This window comes from Macrotis lagotis, chromosome 1 (genome assembly GCF_037893015.1).
Source record: "Macrotis lagotis isolate mMagLag1 chromosome 1, bilby.v1.9.chrom.fasta, whole genome shotgun sequence".
Taxonomy (NCBI): domain Eukaryota; kingdom Metazoa; phylum Chordata; class Mammalia; order Peramelemorphia; family Peramelidae; genus Macrotis; species Macrotis lagotis.
The window spans coordinates 83,487,340-83,511,642 of NC_133658.1; the positions used below are offsets into that span (position 1 = coordinate 83,487,340).

The following is a 24,303-nucleotide window of genomic DNA, read 5'->3' on the forward strand; positions in this document are numbered from 1 at the left end:
GTGCTGGATAGGTGATGGGCCACATAGAATTATGGGATGAATTCAGAAACCAACTGGTTCAACCTGTCCTGGAAAAGAAATCCTAATACTGCCCTAATAAGGTTTTTCTCTTGAAGATCTCCAGTCATGAGGAACTTCTTTCCCCCCAAATCAGCCCATTCTCCATTTTGAAATTTCCAGGTGTTGCAAAGATTTTACTTAAAGTTGAATAATATCTCTTTGCTACAGCTATGTATTATAGTCCCTAGTTCTTCCCTTTGGAGATAACAGAAAATTCTAATCCCTCTCTTATGACAAATCTTCCTAAGTTTGAATACCACCATCATATGTCCCCAGAATCTCTTCCTTTCTACAGGAAAAAGTTTTCCATTCCTTTCCATATCAGTGATATGTGATAGCCTCCCATCATCTTTTCATCTTGATTGGCCTCCTATGGGCACTCTTTAGTTTGCAAATAACTTTCCTCAAATGTTATGTCCAGGTGAAGTCTGGGACCAAATATAGATTCCTCTGAAGTTCTTTATAATCTTTATAATCTGTCCCCTTTCTACCATTCCAAACTTCTAATATTTCTTAAAGTCCTACACACACTCCAACATCAAAGCACACTGGACTACTTGTAGGTCTTCCAGTGGGACATTCCATCTCCATCTCTTTTGCTTTGCAGTGGCTGCCCCCTATGCTTTGAATGCACCATCAATTCACCTCTGCCTTTTGGTTCCCCTCAATTCCTTCAAGACTCATCTGAAGTCCTATTTTCTATACGTCTTTCCTAGTTTCCGTTATTCTCCAGCTTTAAATACCCTTTACTCTGAGACTTTTTAAATATTGTGAATATACCTCTAATTTACATGTCTCCCCCATTAGCATGTACACCCCTTAAGGGGAGTCTTTTGCCTTTCTTTGTATTCTTAGCACTTGATATAGTGTCCCACACAGAGTAGATAACTTAATAAATGTTTGTTGGCTGATTAATCAGGGCAGATGATATCAGGACTATTACTTCCTCTATCTAGACATCACAATTATATTCACATGGGTTGATAGTCCATTCACTTTTTGGCTCCCATTTTAAATTGTTGGTTAATATCAAATTTGAAATTGTCCAATCCTTGTTCTTTGTGCTCCCCATTCTATATTAAATTATTCTTAATTGTAGTTTCTTAATATTTTATTCATACCTTGTGCTTTATATCATATTAATTTCTAAATATTCCAACCCCAGTAATAAGCCATGAGATTTTTCTTGTGTAGCAAAACTTAAAGGAAAAAAAATTAAGCAAAGTCAACTAACAGAGAGACTGTGTTCCACACAACATTCATTCCAACATAGTTCATTCAGTACCTAAAGCCCCCCAACTCAGACAGGAAATGAAAAAAATGCTTTTTCTTCTCTCTTTTCAAGGTCCAAAGATTGGTCATTAAATTTTACAGCATTTAGTCCATATTCAGTACTTTAGTAGTTAATTTTTTGGACCCAAGTGTAGGACTTTACATTTATTATTTTATTAAATTTTCTTTTATTAGATATGATTCATTTTCCTAGTAATCTTTTGTGAACCCTGATTCAGTCAACCAATGTCCTAATCCAACTACACGTTGTTCAATCAGCCTGAAATCTATCCAGAACATATGATTGTAAACTTACACTTTCTTCTTTTCTATACTAAGGTTGTAGTATAATCCAAAGAGAGGTGGTTAGGATTTGAAATCAAAACCCATGTGTTCAAATCCCAGCGCTTTCCCTCTATCATAATGTGTGATCTTCAGCGAATCACTTCTCTTTGTGCTTCAGTTTTTCCATTTGTGAAATGAAATGAGGACGGGAGGACTAGATGATCTCCAAGGTCTCTTGTAACTATAAATGTATGATTCCAAGATTATAAATTGTGTTGTCAAAAAGTTATGGTATTTGACATTCTTATTCTTTACTATTAAGTAAATACAGTTATATAGGCTGAGAGATAAGAGGTTGAACCAGAGAGTAATTCAGTCCAAGTATTTATCAAATGTCTGCTCTCTTTACTGTACCTGCTAAGACAACAATGAAATAATCCCTGCCCCAAAGATTTTATTCTACTTGAGGATAGAACATATACACATATGAGTAAAGAAGAGGTGACATTAATGTCAAAAATTATGAGTGGTCACACTAAAACAGGCAGGACCAGAACTGGATTCATAGAAGAGATAGCATCTAAAAAGTTCAAACATGTTGAACACACAATAGACCTTCAACTTTGGTGCAATTTGATTTAGTGACACAGAGAGAGCATGAAAATGGAAAAGAGTGATGAATTTTGGAGTCACCTATGTGGCCTTGCCTTGGTACTTACTATGTGTGTTGTCTTAGAAAAGAGTCACTTATTCACTTCATGCCTTAGTTTGTTCATCTGTAAAATGAAGAAGTTGGAAAGGGTGGCATCTAAAGGCACTTTATGTGATCTCAAGATACTTCATAACTTATAACACATACACACACACACATATAACTTATAGCTATACTTTATAAAGGAAAGTATAGACTGCTATGTAAATAAGAGATTAAGAAGCAAATGATGAAACTGGAGAGAACATGGACCTCAGATGAAGGGACCCTCCCTGGGTCGGAATTCCAAATCTGCCTCTAGATAGCTACAATACTGGGTAAATGCCTTTGCTTCTTAAACCTCTTCCTTAAAAATGAGGAAGCTACATTCTAAAATTGTGAACACGTATTACCTTACTTTCTCCAAATAGCCTTTCTCCAATTCACCAAGGTCTAGTGTGGGTGCCAGCTCAATTCCTCAGAGGAACTTTTAAGAAGCTTTGTAGAAAATTAAGTGGCTTGTATAGAATATTCCTTTGCAGATTTTCTTAAGAATGAGACTAATTCTCCATGGCCAACTTAGTATTTCTTATATGAAATTCTCTAAATAAGTCCTGTTGGTCTATTTAAGTGCTATCATTAAACCATTTATTGCTAAAATAAAATTAAATTAAGGAGGGTGAGCTAATTTAATTCTAAACTCCTGTTCATTTGACATTCTATTTCTCATGTTTCAAGCTTGCTCTCAGGTCTGACATTCCTATGTGACAAAGTTACTCTCAGGTGTGATAAGCTATTTTTAATTCAATACAACAAACTTCGATTAAGCAGATAGTATGAGTAAGGAAATGTACCAGGTGCAGAGCATAAAAAACATAACTAACCCAACCCCTTCCTTCAAGAAGCTTAAAATCTACATCTTAAAGGTTTGAAGGGGAATTGATACACATCTTAAGCACTGTATAAGTGCAATAGCAATAGCAACAATAATAAAAAAAGTTTTTTCAAAATGTTTTATGTATATTAACTCATTTGATCCACCTCACAGAAACTCTGTGAGCTAGTCAACAAGCCAAGTCACGCATTTATTGAGTCCCTACTATGGATGGAAGTCAAGCATTTATAAATTGCTACTATAGGTCAGGACTTCATGCCTTCTAAGATTGCCTCCATCTCTAAAATATGATCCTAAGATGAAAGATTTCTAATGGATTTCTAGTGAGAGATTGAACTGGATATATATTGGGTAGATATTGGCTATATTGGCTATATTGGGAGTCATCTGTATAGGCGTGCTCATTGAATCTCCCTGGGCAGATAATAATGTCAAGGGAGGGAAGATAGCAGGGATCAGGATACAGACAAATGCAATGCCCAATTTTAGGGGAAAGGAGTTGGATGATGATCTGGAAAAGCAAAATGAGAAGGAATAATAAGATATATAGGAGGGGAGCCAGGAGAGAGAGCTGTGCATGGAAACTTGAGAGATGATTCAAGTCTTAATGGCCCATCAAAATCTGATATGCTGTATTTGATCTGCTAAGGTTCCAACCCACAATGATATTCTGTGATTCTATGACTGTCCTCTGACCTCCACAAACTGATAATTACCTGAATAAACCCAAGAAAAAGGATCTTAAAGAAACCTAATGGTGATCCATAGGATGTATTCTTCTTGACTTTGAATAATTTGACTGTAATTGTCCATGAGTCTTTGACATCATTTCCTGTCCTGAAGTAGGTTTCTGTCTGGGGTGATAATAGAGGATCAGGCATAATGAGATACCCATAAGTATATTTAGCACCAAAGGCTGGAAGACAGAGAAAAAAATTGCTTAGTGCTCCAAACGTCCTTGAGGTAGCACATGGATCCTATCCCGAGGTCCCGATGCAGCCAACTTTCCCTCCATTCACACAAGAAGAAATGATCTTCCTTGGCTAACTTGTTGTGAATTATTTTGACTATAGATATAATGTCTAACTTTCCAAATTATCCTATTGTCCTGATGGGTGAGAGGAAGGGATGACCATTTATTACATAATTTGAATCACAAGGTTTAGATCAAGAAAGAATCCTAGAGAGGTACAGCAACATCATTTTACAATAAGGAAACTGAGACCCAGAGTAGTGGTGACTTGTTTGAGATTCCACAGACAAAAAAAAGGGAATGAAGCAAAGTCTGAATCTAATGATTTTTTTCATACCTTCCCTCTGAGATTACTTCCCATCTACTCTATATACTTTTTGTAAGTACATAATAGTTTGCATATTGTCTTCCTCTTTAGAATGTAAGCTCCTTGAGGATAGAGATCATGATTGTGTCTTTCTTTATATCTCCAGAACTAAGTAGAGTGCAAGACACATAGCAAGTCCTTAAGAAAACCTTGTTGACTTGCCATCTCAGCTTCGGGTGAGATTTTTAGGTTGTTAGGTACACCCATGATCCAAAGAAGAGTAGCAGAGTTAACTATAGTACAAGCCTGCTGGAAAAAAAAATACAGTTAAGTGAGAATTTATCAAAAGAGTTGGAGGCAAGATATACCTATGCCCTGTAAATATAGTAGCCAGGCCAAGTATCCAACCATGTGTATTCTGTGTTAATGGAAGCTGGATTGGAATTAGCTTCCATTGGGAAAGCAGGACTAGAGAAGTCTAATGAATAGTAAAGATAATTTCGGAGGAAGGTAGAAAAAGTCTATAAGGCTGCAGAACTCATAGTACTTTTTAAAATTTACTGTATACTCTGAAAATTTTATATGTATTGATTTATTTTTATTCTACCCTTTGTAACCAATATCTTCCTTAAACTTATGTGGAATTTGAATTAGAGAATGGAAAATATGACCAATTCCCAGGGAAGGTTTTTCTGGATGGTAGATGGAATATGAATATACATAGAGGCATATCTTGCCTAATGATACTAACTGGTTCCAGGAAAATGCAATTTTAGGGGAAACAATGTTACATAGGGTCATTAGTTGTGTAGGAATTAGTGAATTATAAATATCATAAATGGATGATATACTTTCATAACCTTATTTGGTATATAGTCATAATGTATGAATGCATTAATTGCTAGATTTGGTCAGAATACTATAATGTGTGTGTTATTCTGGTGCAGAGATGACAAAAGCCAAGTGATGAAGGAGTTTGCCTATACAATTGGTAATAATAATGATAGCCTTTACCAAGCATTATGTACCCATTTACGAGGTACTATGCTCAGCATATTACAAATATTATCTCATTTTTATCCTCTTTAGAAACCTGAGAGACAGTTGCTATTAAAATCTCCATTTTACATTTATGGAAACTGAAGCAAACAGGAGGTGAAATGACTTGCCCAAGGTCACACAGTTATCTGAGGTCATACATGAACTCAGACCTTCTTGCTTCCAGGTCCTGCACTCAGACTACTTTGCCACTCATTTGCTTAATACTAGTCATTTTATAATATAATAAAAGTAACAAATGGAAGAGCATCTAGGAACATATCTAGAGTTAGATCTGTTTTACTGGTGAGACCCATTCACATTTGAGTTCATTTCCAGCTTCATAGTGAACTTCTCTAAATTTTACAAGAAAACAAAGACCTCCAGTTTTGATATGAAGATTACCTGTGGCTGAGAGGAGTTTATATCACTACAAAAGCTCTAGAGTTTACAAAACAGTTTCAGATCCCTGAAAGTCAAGTAGGGCAATAGTTATTCCCATTTTCCAGATGAAGCTCAGAAAAGTTGAGACTTTCTTGTGAATATTTAGTGGAAGAACTGAGATTGGAATTTGCTGACATCTAGGTCAGTGATCCCTTCACCATGCCACTCTGCTACTCCTTGCTGACACTTGAACTGCTTCAGACTATCTGCTGGCATCTAAAAATAGATATACTGTAGTACATATAATTTTTGTAAGATGATTAATATATAAATACCCCATGGAATGTTAGGTTATTAGTTCTCCAAAGTCTACTATGTCTACTATCTGTGTATCTCTCTCTCTCTCTCTCTCTCTCTCTCTCTCTCTCTCTCTCTCTCTCTCTCTCTCCCTCTCCCTCTCCCTCTCCCTCTCCCTCTCCCTCTCCCTCTCCCTCTCCCTCTCCCTCTCCCTCTCTCTTTATTTATCTATCATCTATCTACCATCTATCTTTCTATGATATGTTTACCTATTTTCATCTATGTATCGATTTATCTATCCGTCATCTATTTATCTACTCATCCATCTATCATTTATCTGTTTCTTCTTCTCTATAAAATCACTACCCATTATTCATCTATCATCTATTTGTCTACCCACTTCTCTATTTATCAGCTATCTATCATCTCTTTCTATGCTTATCTATTTATCTAGTATCTTTCGATATATTTATTTATCATCTATCTACATATTTGTCTTCCATCTCGATCTATCTGCTTACCTATCTATCATCTATCTCTATCATCCATCATCTATCTATCTCTTTACTTCCATCTAGCTGCCTATCTCTCTTACTTGTAAGACAGTTTTCTAGGATTGGATAATTTTTTTGGATCTATGATTTCATTGGCATAGGAAATTCCTAATTTGGAAGTTTTTTTTCCCTATCTCTGTCGATTGACAACTCACCTATCTTTGTAACTTTCAGCCTTAGAGAGTTATCTAGGGAGATTATGTCTTATTCATGGTAAAACAACTGGTATGAATCAGAAAAGCACGGTTTCAACCCAGTTTTTCTTGATTCCAAGGCCAGCATTCCATCCACTATTCCATGTTGCAGTCATTCAACTGCATACTACATATGAGAAACTTTGGCAAAGAAATTGTGAATCCATTTCCAAAGAATTATACTGTATTCTTCAGAGAAGAGATTTGTAAAGTGGCTAGGTTATGCAATGGAGAGACTCTGACCTTGAAGTTAGAAAGACATGAATTAAAAAAAATCCATATTTGATCATTTAATAATAGTATGATCCAGGGTCAGTTATTAGACCTCCGTTTTCTCATCTGTAAAATGAGAATAAAAATAGCACCTACCTCCTAGGATTGTTGTAAGGAACAAGTGAAATACCATTTGTAAAGGGCTTTGCAGACCTCAAAATACCATACATGCTCCAAATAAGACATATTTTGAAATAAAATTTTCCTTTAAATGTGACTTTTGCAATTCAAAAGTTAATTCAAAAAGTTAACCAGTTATTTAATCAAGCTCTCTTGTATCTTGTTTCCATACCTAAGACCTTTTTTCTGACTTCTACAATAGGAGGAGGTGGAAAGGGTTATTAGTTAAAAACCATCCCTTGTGTTAAAACTCACAGACATAAAGACAGGAATACAAAAAGGTTTCCAGTCATCTCCTTCTACCTTGAGCCTATTTGGAAATAGTATTTAATTCATTCTGTTGAAAAAGAGGAAAAAGAACAAGAGTGGGAATCAGGCCCACATATACCCTCTGATCTGCCTGCATATCTGTCCTGCATGTCTGACTTGGCTTCATTTAAGGCTAAGTAAGGAATGCCATAAATGGAACAAGATTATCTGATGGGGGAGGAAAGAAGGGCTATTCTCTAGGCAAGTCCCATCCCCTTGTGTTTGCCCTGCTTGTTCTGTTCAGATCCACTCTGTCCTATATTTGACCTCTCAAGTGAATCACTCTGGTCAGGAAAACAAGGAGAAATGATTATTTTTTATCCAGTGTTCTTCTAGTTTAGTTAAGAAATAGGATTCGCCTCCTCCCTCACCCTTAGAACAATAATGGCCCAACTCTGCTGGGCAGAGTTGAAGTTACTGCCAAGCTCCCCAGTACAAATGTGTGGGTGTATGTGGGTATGCATCCTCAGGGACAGAGGAGGGGAGGAAACAGAACAGCACAGAGCAAGGCCTTCCTGACCTTGACCTAAGGAAAACACACCCTTGACTATCATTCCTCTATCTTTCTGGGCCTCCAAAGACTCACTCAGAAACATCTTTACTCTGTAGGTTAGTTATTACTCATCCTATTGTTGCTGAGGTATTTAACTGTGTCTGACTCTTCATGACCCTGTGGATCATACCATCCTGACCATTGGATTTTCTTGACAAAGGTACTGGAGTGGTTTGCCATTGCCTTGTTCAGTAGATTAAAGAGGACAGAGGTTAAATGACATGCCTAGGGTCACCCAATTGAGGACAAATTTTAAATCAGTTCTTTCTGACTCCAGGTCCAGTACTCTATCCACTGAACCACCTAGCTGACACCACTGAGAGTATGACTTCAATATAATTCTATAGAAATTCTATATGGGGGGCAGCTAGGTGGCACAATGGATAGAAGAAAGGCCCTGGAATCAGGAGAACCTGAGTTCAAATTTGACCTCAGATACTTTATGATTACCTAGCTGCGTGACCTTGGACAAGTCACTTAACCCCATTGCCTTGCAAAGGAAGGAAGGAAGGAAGGAAGGAAGGAAGGAAGGAAGGAAGAAAGAAAGAAAGAAAGAAAGAAAGAAAGAAAGAAAGAAAGAAAGAAAGAAAGATCTTATATGAAATGGAAGCAAACCATAGATTCATAGAATGTCAAAATTGGAGGAGGGAGAATCCTTAGAGATTTATGAAGGTGCAGTCCCTCATTTTAAAGAGGACTCAAAGCAGGGAGAAATCTTGACCAAGGACACCCAGTCAGAGAAATAGGACCCAGGACTGCTGATTCCCAGGCCTAACCTCTTCTCACAACATTAGGATCCACCCCATGGGCTACACATATTAGCTTTTCTATCACCATGGACCAACCAAACTCTTCTTTTTATGAAGATTCAGGGACAGAGTTGGGGTGGGGGTGAGGAAGCAGAATAACTGAGAGCAAGGCCTTCCTGGCCTTGACTTGAGGAACACACACCCTTGGCTGTCATTTCCCTTTCTGGGCCTCCAATGACTCGCTTAGAAGCAGTCTTACTCTATAGCAGTCATTTTGTAGACTCACAAAAATGTATTTCAATGGAAGGTAAGTGCTTTGAGGGAAGAGATTTTCTTATATTGGTCTTTGAAGACCCAGACTTTAGTCCCATGGCTTAAATATAGTTTGTTAAAGTGAATTTAGTTGAAGTCAGTACAAGTACAGTGAAGAGATAACTGGTCCTGAAGATATCAAAACCTGTGGTCAAGACCCACCCTGAAAAAATACTGGTTGTAGGATTCTGGGAAAATCCCTTAACCTCTCATTGTTCTAGGCAATTCTGTAAGATGAGAAGATGGCAGAAGATGCCAACTTGCCTTTTTAGAGGGAGATTTCTCATAGAGAAGTTCTTTATGCCAATACAATCACAAATCTTGTCCTTAATACAATGTTTACATACCCAGCTTACAGTGAGTGTTGCCTCACTCTTGGTTTGTTTGGATTTTATTGTTTGTTTGTTTGTTTTAGATCACAGGATAATAGATTTGGATCTTGAAAATACCTCCTAGGACAACCCCACCTACCTGACAGTGAGCAGGGTTTTTTTTTTTTTTTTTTGTTATATCTGTGGTATATGGTAATTTGATCTCCATTTAAAGACCTCACTTTGTGGATTCATTATTAAGATAAAGCATGGCACAATGAGAAGAATACTGAATTTAGCATCAAAGGACCTGAGTTCAAATCTCAATTCTCTCCCTTAGTCTCTTTGTGATCTTTGACAAATTATTTCACTTCTCTAGGTCTCAGTTTCCTATTCTTCCTAAAACTCAAGTCTGGCCATGGGAATCACACTTGCCTCCCACATCCCATAAACTCCAATGACTCCCTATTATATTTAGGATAAAATCCTTTACAATCTGCCCTACACTATGTTTTTCCTCTTCTTCCCTTCTCATGCTCTGTGATCTGATTGGTCTGCTGGCTTTTTCTTGCTTTCAAAACCCCATTTCCTTTCCCCTTTCCTTTGTGCTATCTGTGCCTCATGCCTCTGCCTCTATGTTTGAGCCTACCTTATTTCTTTCAAGACTCACTTCTGGGGGCGGCTAGGTGGTGCAGTGGATAGAGCACGGTTCCTGGAGTCAGGAGTACCTGAGTTCAAATCCGACCTCAGACACTTAATAATTACCTAGTTGTGTGGCCTTGGGTAAGCCACTTAAACCCCATTTGCCTTGCAAAAATCTAAAAAAAAAAAGACTCACTTCCAAGATATGGATTCAAGTCTTGCTTCTGATATATCATGGCTATATGACTATAGGTAAGTCTTAATTTCTCAATGCAATAGGTGATTCCCTAAGACAGTAAGACATAGGCAACTTGTCAAATAGCAACCGTGGAGGGAGGGAATTTCTATATTGGGAATTTCCCACAACAATGAAATCATAAGACTGGAATCCAAAGAGGGTACTTTATAGTTTATACATGGTTTTCCATCCATTATATCCTCTGAGACTCATAACCCTATAAACTGTTGCATAAGTTTTATCACTACTTTATAGATGAGGAAATTGAGCTAAGATAGATAACAAGTATAGAGGAAAGAACACCATATTTGGAGTCATCAGAACTGAGTTAATAGTCAGATTTTACTATTTATTAACTATGTGACCTTGGACAAGTCACTCAGTCTTTATGGACACCATTCTCCTCACTTGTAAAATGAGGTGATAGGGTTAGATGGCCTTTAATTTCCCTTCTATCTCTAGATTGATGATCCAATGATCCTATCTATTATCTGTGACCACAGACAAATCTTTTGGTGTCTCTAGGTCTCAATTTTCTTATCTGAAAAAAGGTTATTGGATAAGATGGCTGTGAAGGGTCCATCTACCTCTTTAAGAAAGAGGCTAAGAGACCTGGTCAAGGTCACCAACCTTGGAAGAAGCAAAGCTGCTCTTACATACATGTCCTTCAACCTGCTGCCTAGACCACCTTGGTATAGTCCGAGGGGCCCAATTCTCTGTGAATGGATCCAAGTTAACATGTTTCCTTTCTCCAAAGAATACTCAGTGACCAGATGAGAAATTTCAGAACACAGTCATTTTATGCTGGAAAAAAATTAAAACATCCAAGTTGATGAGATATGTTGTTTTTTCTCCCCTGGGCAGTTCACTAAAGTTCTGGCTGCCTTAGTTTCCCCATCTGTACAATGAAGATCATGATAGAACCTAATTCTCAGAGTTATTCTGAGAATTATATTACTTGATATCATGTCATGTTATTTATTATATTATATCACATCATATTATTCTGAGAAAAATTAAATAATATTAACAATCTGTTTTGCCAATTTAAAGTACTATATAAATGCTAGCTATGAATATTATTATCATTCCCTCCGAGATAACCTTCAATCTAGTCTATATGTGTCTTGGAATCACACAGTTGTTTACATGTTGTCTCTCTCCATTGGAGTATGAGCTCCTCTGGGGGAGAGGCTGTATCAGTTGTTTGTATTGCCAGTGCTCAGTTGTGTATCTGGCTCATTGGAAGTGCCAAGGACTTTTCTGTTGCTTGACTAGAAAGCAAAGAGATCTTAGAAAACAGTTAGTCTAATCCTTTTTTTTCCAGAGGAAGAAACTGAGACCCAGTGGGGTGGGGGGTGGGGTGAGAGAAATCATTCAAATATCACATAGCAAGTTAATGTCAGAGACATTACAAGAAAATACAACATCCATCCCACACAAGTTTAAGATGGAGAAGAAGGGGTGGCTAGGTGGAGGGGCAGCCAGGTGGCACAGTGGATAGAGCACCAGCCCTGGAGTCAGGAGTATCTGAGTTCAAATCCCACCTCAGACACTTAATAATGACCTAGCTGTGTGGCCTTGGGCAAGCCACTTAATCCCATTGCCTTGAAAAAAAACCCTAAAAAAAAGATGGAGAAGAAATGAATGGTAACAACTGTGGGAATGTAGAAAGGTTATATTGTTGGAGGTGGCACCTGAGTTGGGTTGGGAACAAAGTGAGGAATTTGGAGAAGTGAGAAAAGCAGTCTGCAGCTACAGAGACAACAGAAACCTGCAGCCCCACTGCAGAACCCAAAGATTTTAAGAGGATCAGTGTCCAATATGGAGTATAGCTCTCCTTCAACTAGAGATGGGTAGTTGCAGCAAAGAGAATTCACCCTAGGTTTTCTCAGCTTTGGAAATAATCCCTGTCATCCCTCCCCGACTAGAGAAAAATAACCTTTGCTGCAAGGGATGCTAGGAAAAATAACTCCTGAAACCTCTTTGGATGCTGTGAAAGCTGTGACCTTGAATACTCATGAACTCAAATTCCAACTGATGTCCAATGAGCCATAGAATCTCAGTATCTTGCAGTTGGTTGGGAATTTGGAAATCATTTGCTCTAACCCCACCGATTCTTTTTTCAAGAAGTGATTATCTGACCTCCCCTTGAAAGTCTCTTGCTATCTCCTAATACAGCTCAGTCTACTTTTAGATGCCTTTTTTTTTATGAAGAAGTTTTTCCTGATGTTAGACACAAATCTTTTTCTCTACAATTCCTTCCTCTCTATGCCTTAACCCCACTGCTGATAATTCTGCTTTCTAGGTCCAAGAAGACTAAGTCTCTTCCTACCCCATATATGACCTTTGAAATACTTGAAGACAGAAATCACATTCCACTTTAGTCATATTTTCCTTAGATTGCTAGGTATTTCAAGAGGTAATATTGAACCTGGAATCAGGAAGTCTGAGTTCAAGTCTGGCCTTAGACATTTACTTGTTATGTGATCCTTAATCTTCCTCAGCCTCAGTTTCCTCCTCTGTAAAAATAAGGATCATAAAAGTTCCTAACTCCTAGAGTTGCTGAGAGCATAAATGAGATAATATGCATAAAATTTTTATAAAAATGATAGCGATTCTTGTAATATTCTCAAAACTAAACATCCTTGCCCCTTGAACCAGTTCTCATATGACATCTTTTTCTGGATAACCTCCAGCTTGTGTTCTTCATCAAACATGGTTCATAAAGCTCTTCATGTGGTTTGATTAGTGGAAAAGATCAAAACAATATATTCTGGCAAGGTAGATGATGAGATTCATCCACAACTCAAGGAAGGACAGGAAAAGCATTAGTTCTATGGCAACCTGACTTAGGAGAGGCCAGGAATAACCATTATTTCTGGTTACTGTATCACCTTAGAGAAGTTATTTCATGTCTCCAGGGCTCAATTAGTTTCTCTGTAGACTAAAGAGGAAATTAGGTGGTTCAGGGGATAGAATGCTAGGTGAGGAGTCAGGAAAACCTGAGTTCAAATTTGACCTCAGGTACTTAGTAGCAAGTCACTTAAACTCTGATCTAATTCACAGGAGAAGAAAATGCAAACTACTCTAGTATTTTTACCAAGAAGTTTCCATGGCCAACATTAGTAAGCTATGGTCCATGGACAAGGCAGCCAGATGGCACAGTGGATAGAGCACTGATTTTGGAGTCAGGAGGATGGTTCCAGTCCAGTTCAGACATTTACTGACTATGTGACCTTGGGCAAATCACTTAACCTTGCATCCAGAGCCATCTCCTGTTGTCCTGATTCGTATCTGGCCACTAATTGCAGTTGGCTCTGGAGGAGAAAGTAAGGCTGGTATAGCTTAGTATAGCTCCCCTCATTCAAATGCAATTCATGTGCTTGTCATGGCATCACATCCCTGAGTTTGTGATCTTCCAGAATGAAGGAAGGACAAAAACCAAAGCAAAACATAGTCCATGGGATCACAAAGAGTTGGACCTGAATGAACAGCAATACACACTAAAGAGGTTGGAATAGATGACCTATGATGATCTTTTCTATTCTAAATTCTTAATGCAGCAGATACTTTTAGGTGGTTGGTCAAATAATAATGACCTTCAAAAGTAGCAATCACCTGGAAAAGAGTATGAAATCTGGATTCCAAGCTTTGTCAATTGGAGGGTACCTGCCTCCTGTCATACCAGAACCATAGTTGGACTTCCAGTTCAAATCATGGCAGAATTTGCAATAATCATATCAGGAAAAGACCCACACGCCCCTTGGTTTACCAGTCATATAGAAGGACTGAATAGGCTTCATAATAACAGAGGGCAGAGGCTTTAGAAAAGGACTAGAATTGCAAGTCAGAATATCTAGTCTACTTTTTAATAGATGAATAATCTTGGGCAAGTTCTTGATGTTATTAGGTTGTATTGATTGAAGTACTTTAAAATTTACAAAGTGCTTTATATAAATTATCTCATTTAATAGTCATAAATGTCTGTTTTATTGATGAGAAAACAGGATGAGGAAAAGTAAATTACTTTCCCAAGGTCACTCATCTAGTGTGTAACAGAGTTGTGAATCAAACTCAGATCTTTGGATTCCATATCCATTTCTTTTTACACTATATCAAGTTGAGCCAGTTTTTCTATCTGCAAAATGAATGGTTTGTACCAGATGATTGCTAAGATCCTTTCCACCTCCTTTCTTAGGAATCTAACAGAACCCTATGGATGAGTTGTGGATGATTAGAACCAAGGATGACACAAGAGGGAAAAGAGAAGAATTGGTTGAGATCACCATACTGGAGGGGAAAGTCCATACCCATGAGATCAGAGGCTTTCATGTATAAACAGCAAGAAAATTATAGTAGGAATCCCTTTTAGAAAGAGCTCCTCCTTCCTGTGCAAGGAACCAACAGAAATTCAGGATGAGAATAGCTATTCTGTGAAACAATAATGAACAAACATCGGGCAGGCCCCAGGCCCAAGGAGCCTTTCAGTAGCTCAGTTTTGTGTCCGCGCAGTATTATTTTTGGCTCCAACCATGTGATGAGTCAGTACTGGTTGGATTAACTGGAGCCAGGGCCAACTTCCAGGCAGTGAGCAGCCACAGGGGATAAAATAGGTGGCTATTGGCTGAGTCTCCCTATTTCTTTGATACCTCCCACCTGGGGCCACTCCAAAGTTCTCCGACAACTGGGGGAAATGGGGGATGCTGGGAATGAAAGAAGGAGCAGTTGGGCCTCTCCCTCAAACTCCTCCCCATTTTTTTAGCATGGGGAGCCAATTTCGATGACCTCAGCACAGTGGCTCAGGGACAGGTTTGCCTTGCAAACTTGGCTTTTCCAATGCTATGGGCCTAATTGTTCAGGCTTTCTGGGTTAGGAGAGTCTATTTTCCCCTTCAGGTGGGTACACACCTCAGTCCATTGCTAATTAACAACACTTTCCTGGTGCTTAATCTAAGATGACAACATTGCCAAATTCCAATGAAAGGCTTTTTCAGTCTGATTCCCCACAACTTATAATTTGCAGCTTTTTAAAAAACTTCATTAATAAGTGGAATTCTTCAATAGAAAAGATATCAATCCATAAAGATTTGTCAGATTGTATAAACTCTTCACCACATGCCCCAATCATAAAAGATATAAATGTCAATAAACTTAGCTATCTGACCAAAACTGTTCCTTGAAATCCTATGCTTCCTTTGAGGCTTGGTTCAGGGGTTATGTGCCCCCAACCCTTCCCTTATCTCTCTCCTCAGAAAGTGATTTTTCCATTATAAAATATTTCCAGTATGCTTTACCTGCATTGTCCCTTTGCTTTTATCACATACTACTGTGTGGCATATTTATTTGTATGGATAGAATGATAGAGTGAAAAACTAGCTAAATTTTTTCTACCCAAATGCTAAGTAGTTGGGGTAGAAACAGAAAAACTGAAATAGTCCCTGCTCTCCAAGAGTCTATACTCTAAAGAAGACAAAACATAAAAGAAAGCTTAGATGCAAGATGGAAAGAATGTTCAGAATTTCTAAAGATGCAACCAAGGGTCAGATGGAATGTCCCAGGAGGTTACAGCTGTAAGTCAGATGGCCTAGTGAGGGTCTTCAGTAGGTAGAATCAGGACACTCGGTAAAGCCTAGGTTGGTGGCAAGGCCTGGTGATCCTCCATCTCACTGGAAGGAATAGGGTTGATGGCTCACATTTTATCCAAGATTTGTAAGTTGCCAAACAGCCTAAATGAGTTCTCAGTCATCTCAGGAGATAAAAAGGAAGGGCACCTTTTCTACTTCCTGGTGTTCCTTGGTAGAACCTAACTTTGTATGTCCAGTGCTAAGTCCTGAGACTGCCATATGGTTGTTGTTCAGTTGTTTTCAGTCATATACGACTCTTTGTGACTCCATTTGGGTTTTCTTGGTAAAGATACTAGAGTGGTTTGCCACTTCCTTCTCGGGGTCACATTAGAGATGAGGAAACTGAGGCAAATGAGGTGAAGTGACTTGCCAAGAGTCTCAGCTAGGAAGAGTCTGAGGCTGGATTTGAAGCACCAAAGATGAATCTTCTGGACTTGAGACCCTGTCCTCTATCTACTGCACTACTACTAAGCTGCCCAGGAATCATATGGTAGGCACTTTATAAATGCTTCATGAGTAATTGGATCAAAACCAGAATGACTTCACTGTAAGTAAGGTTTTCCTAAATTGTAAGTTCCAAAGAGAAAGTAATAATATCAATGACAATTAAGGACTAATGGAACGGTCCATATCACCTCCTCAGAATACAGGAATGTATTTGGCATGCCACCTGGTTGTAGTAGGAAAGGTTGTCCCCCATCAAACATTCTGGGCTGGCAGGGCTAATCCCTAGTATCTTTCAGACTCCAATCACACTTACCCAGCCCTTGTTCAAATCTTCTTCCAATTTGCATGCAATATAATCTCTTCTTTTGGGGGTGTTTCTCCTTAATAGTAGAGGGAGTTTCACTCAACTCAGTAAAACTTTACAGACATCATTAAAATTTAACAGTAAAAAATGGGATGATGGAGACTTGTTATCATCCCTCTCACATAAGAGTATAATAAGTTAAGCCTGAGGCCATTCTTTACCAGAGATCATAACCTGAAGAGAAGCAAGTCCCCTAACTCCTTTTGTCACCTACACATAGACACAGACTTTCACCCCAAAGTTAAGGGGTTCCAAACCTTCTAGAAACATAAAGAAAGGACATATCTTACTTATGCTAGTGCATATGATTATAATTCAGAGTGAGACAAATGGGACTCACACAATTGATGATAGCCATTTGTATGACTACAGTAGTCCCAGCTATCATAGAGGAAGAGTTCTTCAGGGGATAAAGTCTTTCATGAACATCCAAAACTTGTAATCACACAAAAGTTTCTTCTATTCAAATTAGACCATTAATACTGTGATAATAATAATAATAATAATAATAATAATAATAATAATAATGATAATAATAATAATAATAAATAATGATGATGATAATGATAAAAGCCTTTTAAGTTTTGCAATTTTGTGGCTGTTGCTGACCCCTTTGGAGATTCTCTTGGCAAAGATACTAAAGTGATTTGTCATTTCCTTTCCCAGTTCACTTTACAGAAGAGGAAACTGAGGCAAACAGGGCAAAGTGACTCACTCAAAGTCCCACAGCTAGCAAGTGTCTGAGGTCCCATTTGAATTTAGATCTTCCTGACTCCAGATCCTGCACTCTATCCACTATGCCACCTGGTTGTCAAAGCTTGCAAAGTGTTTTATAAATAACTCTTTTGATCCTAACAATAATACTTGGCTTAGGTACAATTGTCATTTCATAGATGAGAAACATGAGGCAAGCAGAGGTTGTGACTTGCTCACATACCCAGAATTGTATTTGAAGTTGCATTTGAACCCAGGTTTCCTTGAACTAAGTTCATCTATCCATTTAATAAATGCTTATCTCCAGTTTGGGGAAATCTTTCAGTCATTTTAGTTTTTCTGTGCTTCTAACACATTTCTTCTGCCTATGATTTTCCAATAAGAAAGGACATAATAATATCAGTTCCCATTTTTGTAGCACTTTTAAGGATTATAAAGTATCAAACAACTCAATGAGGTACATTTTATTTCTAAAGAATCTTCAAAAGAGATTCCTAATAGTCCCAAAGCTGATCAGGATTAGAGCCACAAGTTGATTCCTGGTCATCTGCCTCCTGCTCCAATCCCCTTTCCACCATCATACACAGATTCCTGAGTTGAGAAGGATAGTGAGAGACGTCTATCAGTTTCTTTTATAAAAGCAGACACAGTAATCCTTGCTTTTTCTTTAGAACTCTACAAGGGGGGGGGGGGTATGATCACACCTGTGATTCCAGGCAAGTGCTGAGGAAATGCTAATCACATCCTTATGGCATTAATGAAGCCTAGCTGAATGGCACTAGATATGCCTGGTTGGATGATTGGATTTCACCAGGTCAGGGTGACCAGGCAGACCAACCATCCTGACTACCTATCCATGCCCACATGATTATAGGACAGTTTCGCTTCTTATGTTTTACATTTCATGGCTCTGGGATATAGATGTAAATCAAAGTCAGTGAGGCAAAGGATGAATTTTTTTCCATGGTGGAATTTTATAGTCTTGATCTTGAAAATATGCTTCAAACAGGAGCTGTCAATCCAAATTTTCTGAATTAGTCTTTATTGCTTTTTTTTAAAGTTTTACTAGTGTCTGTTGCTTTACATCAAAGTCATTTTTGGATATATATATATATATATATATATATATATATATATATATATATACTACCTCCTCTAATCTTTCTCCTCCCACACAAAAATACATAAAAAGTAGCCCTACACTTGCAAAAAAAAGCCTAACTTTGGGTGATCAAGTTCAACAAAGTATGAGATATCTTGCACCCACAGGCCCCCGACTTGATGGAGAAAAGAAATGGGATCTATATTACCACTGCGTGTTGGTGATAGATAAAGAGATCATGTTTCAACAGGATGTGTGATATTTGGCACCCATAGCTCTCCCACCTTGATGGAAAAAGTAAGGAGAGTCTACATTACTTCTGATATTTGGTGGGAGATAAGAGTTAGCCACTATATGATGGAACTTCACTTGACTTGGAATCAGAAGACAAAAATTCTAATACTAGTTTGGACATTTGCTGATTTTGTGAGTCCCTCCATAATCCGGGTCTCTTAAATGGGGCTCATAAGAGGACTGATCTCCCTGACTTTCAGGGTACTTGTGACAAAGTCCTAAGGATGTAGAGGCCTCTGTTAATCAAAGGAAAAACCAAAAGTTTCAGCATTTTTTAAACTTCTGAAAATTTAGCTAATGATATTATAATTAAGACTAGCATCATTCAATATTCATTCATTCAAGAAACATATACTGAGCTCCCATTTAGGTTCAGGACTTTTGGAGGGACAAAGGGGCCATGAGGAAGACATGGTCCCTAGCTCATTCTAATACCAGTAGATGATCCATGTACACAGATTTCTAGCATAAGGATTAGAATGAGTTAACAATGTGAAGAAGAGTATGTAGTACCATGATACTCATAATGAAGGGAAGCTTCTATTATATGTAGTCAGGGGACCTGATTTCAGGTCCAGATTCTGCCATTTATGATAGGGCTTGGATAAATCATTCCCCCCCCCCCCATTCAAAATTTCATTTCCTTTTCTCTAAAATGGAAATAATGATACTTTGATAAGCAAGCATTTGTATGCACTTTATAAATCTGTTCAGGAGGAGAGATTTTGAATACTTTAAACAGTTTTTGATGAATATTACAATGTATTTATTATATACAGTGCAAATTACATAGCAGAAATCTATATGAGATAGGAGGACCGGAGAGAAACAGTTTGGCAAAGAGGAGCATGGGCTATCTCTTTGGACTCAGGAAGACTAGGGTTCAAATTCTGCCTCTGTTAAATACTGAACATCCTTGGGGAGATAACTTAACCTAATAGTGCCTTAGGCAGCTCACCAAAACTAAAAGTTTCAAATAGCTGATCATCTGACTTGAACAAGGTAGTTTCTTCACCATGAATTCCCAGAAAAAAATTTTAAGTCGTTTTGAAACCCCACCAGTGTGTTAAAGATGATCTGGGTTTGAATCCTTGTAGTTAGACAGCATAGCCCCCCAAATGTCTTAGTGCAGTTTTAAGTTTTAATATCTTAAATGCCCTTTATCAATGGCCTTTAGCAATTCACTAAATGTTATGTTTCCTCCTGCATAGCTTGTAAGCTTCTTAAAGGCAGGGATTATCTTTTGCCTTTGTATCCTCAGAATTTAGAACCTTGTCTGGCCTACAGTAGGTGCTTAAAAATGTTTACTGATTGACTAACTGCTACTGCTAATATCTTTCATCTAAAAATTATCTTCTACTTACACTGTATGCATATATCATGTATGCATAACTTTTTGCATATTGTATCCCTCTTAGAATGTGAGGATAGGGATGGTAGTTTTGATCTCTTAAAATGCCCAATATTTTGCCCAGTGTGGCTTAGAGAAAGTGATTAATTAGTTGACTTTTTGGCTATCCAGCTAATGAGTTTCTTCTTTTTATGGGTATACTAACCTATCTCCTACCAACCCTACACACCTACTCATGCTCTCTTTCTAAACCTTTGCTTACCATGTTGGTTCTACAAAGAAAGGTCATGGGAAACAGAGATTCGTCGTTTTTACAAACATATCATGAATTTGATCGAGTGGCTGTTTTCTCTTTGGGACACGATTTATCCATCACATTCATTTCGAGATGTGATTTATTGGTCAATTTCTTCCCGAGATGTGATTTATTGGCCAATTCCTCTTCAAGATTTGATTAAAACCCATTACATAAGTCTTTTCAGATCTATTTCTAAATATCATCTATATTTCTAAAGCTTGATGTTTAGAGTCTTTATTCATAAATGGTTCTGATCGATGTTGACTTTCTTTGAGCACCAGGTAGTCCTATTTGATGCAATCAGAATCCACTGAAACAGACCACAAAGTGGGATCATATAACAATTTACCCACATGCCAGTGTAGGATAAGAATGGAGGATTCATAACCCCCCTGGAGAGGTAGAATGGCACAGGGTAAAGCAAAGTGGACCAGATGTCAGAAGACTTGGGCTCAAATCACCAACTGTATAAGCCTGGGAAAATCATTTCTCCCACATGGAGTCTCAGTTTCCTTCTCTGTGAACAGGGTGTCATCAAAATGGATGAATTTTTGATTTTACAGGGATGTTGTGAGAAAAGTGTCACATCAGCTGTCAAGCCCTAGAGAAGTGCTGAACTTGAAACCAAGAAGACCTGGGTTCAAATTCTGCCTCAGGTTAGCTGTATGACCTTGGACAAATCACTTAAACCTCTATTCGTCTCAATTTTCTTATGTATAAAATAGAGATAATTATAGCATCTATCTCTCTGAGTTGTTTCAAAGATCAAAAGAAATAATATCTGTAAAATATTTTATAAAGATTAAATAGCTGCATAAATTCTAGCTGTTTTTTATTATTGTTATTATTAATTAAGAGGGTTTTTGTCCTTCACAGATGTAGTATCCTCCTATATATACCCTCCCTGTAGCCACTTCCACCTACTAGGTTTTTTTTGGGGGGGGGAAGGCAAATAGAAAATGATAGGACTTTCAGGAAAGGATATGAAATAATAATAATAATGATAATAATAACAATAATAATAATAATTTATATAATACTTAACTATATGTCAGTTGCTTAGTTAAGTATTTTGCAAATATCATGTTTTATCCTCATAACAAGCTAGAACTTAAGTATTATTAATATCCTTATTTTATAGATAAGGAAACTGAGGCAAACAATCTCAGGGTCATAGCTAGTAAGAGTCTGAGACTGGATTTGAACGCAGTTCTTCCTGATTGTAGACCCTGTACCCTACCCACTGTACCACAGAGCTACCTCTCATCTAGGACTTTGTGGAAAATCTTAGATTTAGAGCCAAAGGGACCATAGAGATCACCTAGTTCAAAGGCTATGATTTCTATGGGTCCTTTTAGTTCAAAAGCATCATGATTTTTATAGATTTCTGCACTGTCAGAAAAGATGACCCAAAGTAGATACTTTTCTGAATTCTTCTCTGGGCGCAGCCAATAAAGACAAATTTAACTCCAAGAACCATTACCTTACTCAAAGTGTTTAATAAATCCTTATTGAATTGAATTAGATTTCAATGGCCATGGTCAATTGGAGGAACCTCTCCTAAGGAATCAAATTTTGCTTGTCCTGATTTGAAACTCATTTTTTTTGTGATATTTGAAAGTTCAGCTGTCTCTGTCCACTTGGTATAGGAAGGATTGAACAAACCTGATATCTTTAGAGCAGGCTATTTGAAATGACCAAAAGATCTTGGTTCTTCTCTGTCTACCATGGGTGGCTCTCACATTCTTTGGTCTCAAGAACCCTTTACACTTTTAAAAATTATTGAAGACCCCGAAGAGATTTTGCTTATATTGATTCTGTCTATCAATATTTACCATATTAGAAATGAAAGTATCTTAGTATTATTATGAAAGTTGTTTTGATATCATGAACTCCCTGAAAAGATTCTTGAAAGAGCCCCAGTGGTAGCTTGGAACAGTCTTTGAGAACTGCTGGTCTATATCATGGTGCCAGAAACCCTAGCTTCCCGGACTTCACCTGAGGATGTGTCACTGTCCAGCCCATAGGATGGGCTCCTTTTTGAAAACTCCTTCTTGGTCCACATGAGTACATCGAGATACATCATAACAGGTCTATTTCCTCCCACATTAGGGTCATAATAAGGCAGATCTCTACCCAAGGCTTCCTCTAGTACCTTTTTTTCTGATATGGAGAAAACCTGTGTTCTCACAGGTCAGCCAGGTGGAAAAACCATAAGATACAAGTGCCCATGGATATGCCATCTTATGTGCTTGGCATCTGAGGATCTGGATGCTGAAAATGATTAGCAAGTAATAAGAGACTGGGACCCAGATCTTTTGACTCCAAGACCAGTGCTGGGTTGGCACTACCCTGAACTTCCTTCCCATAGGATTGTTGGCTAAAGTTAGTGGACTTCCCAGTACCTGTTATCTCTCACTCTTTAGAATGTGATGAATCACTATTTACAGCTCTGAATTCTAGGTGGGAAGACCAAAGCAACCCTCAGAGGTGCCTGCGACTATGGTGACCACAGACAACAGCATCATCACACCCAGAGCCCCATGCAATCCAGTTAAAAAAGGTGGCAAAACTAACTCTGGATTCTAACCAGAGGAGTTGGCATGGTTCAATAGTGTAAATGAGCCCCTCAAATAAATAAATAAATAGACTTTTTAGTTTTACTGCTTTTTTTTACTACTTGTATGTTACATTTGTCTGGGCCTTAGTTTTCTCATCTGTAAAATGACAAGGTTGAAAAGCTTTGTAAATTTAATTTAGAAAAATAAAATGAAAAGGTCAAACTAGATGGTCTTTAAAGTCTCTTCTTGCTCTAAATTTATGATTCTATAATCTAGATTCTCATCTCAGTTCTGTCACTATCTGTGTAACTAACCTCGGATTTAGTCTTTTTCTCTCCCTACAATTCAGTAAAACAAGACAGCTAGATTAAATGATATCTAAAGTCCAATCTGGACATGAATACTAGAACACCATAAAATCTCCTGCTAGCATTCACCTCATCCGTTGGATTGAAATAGAGTGGTTTGGAGCCATCAGCACCCTTTAAAGAATTCAAGGTAGAAGGTGATCTTTCCCTTCTGTGTCCAAGAACTCTGTTCCCTCATTCTGAGGCTAACTGTTGAGGATTTTCAATTTACCCCCCACCTAGCCTAAATCAACAGTCATCTCTAGCTATAACACAATAGTGACCATACTGTTCCAGGGGCCACAAGCCCACCTCTGTCGCTACTTTTGCATGGGATCCCAAGTCAGTCTAATTCTAGTGCCCTCCCAGCAGTCAAGCCAAGTAGTGGTGCTAATCCCTCTGAGACCTAGCTTCTAGTACATGACACTAAAAGTTATAAGACCTGGCTATGAATCCAGGCTTTGACCCTTACTAACTGGCTAATCTGGGAGCACATCTCTTGTCCCCTCTAGACTTAGCATCTGTAGGACTTCCAAGGTCCCTTCCTAGATGACATTCTATCTGACTGGATCATAGCCCTCCACCCATAACATAAAATCAGAGATCATCCAAGAACTGAGTATCAGGAGAACCTCTGTTATTGTATATAGATGGGAACTCTACATGGCAGGCCTCAAACATATCCCCTTCGATAAGTCAGGAAGCTCAAATCCTGACTCTTAACACATACTAACTGTGGGAT

At 38.0% G+C, this 24,303-nt stretch overlaps 1 protein-coding gene across 2 annotated transcripts in view; it reads right to left on the reverse strand.

The window, feature by feature from the left end:
* The window catches only part of MAF (MAF bZIP transcription factor), a 505,697-nt gene that overhangs the window by 419,088 nt on the left and 62,306 nt on the right, over positions 1 to 24,303 (reverse strand). The window lies entirely within an intron of this gene.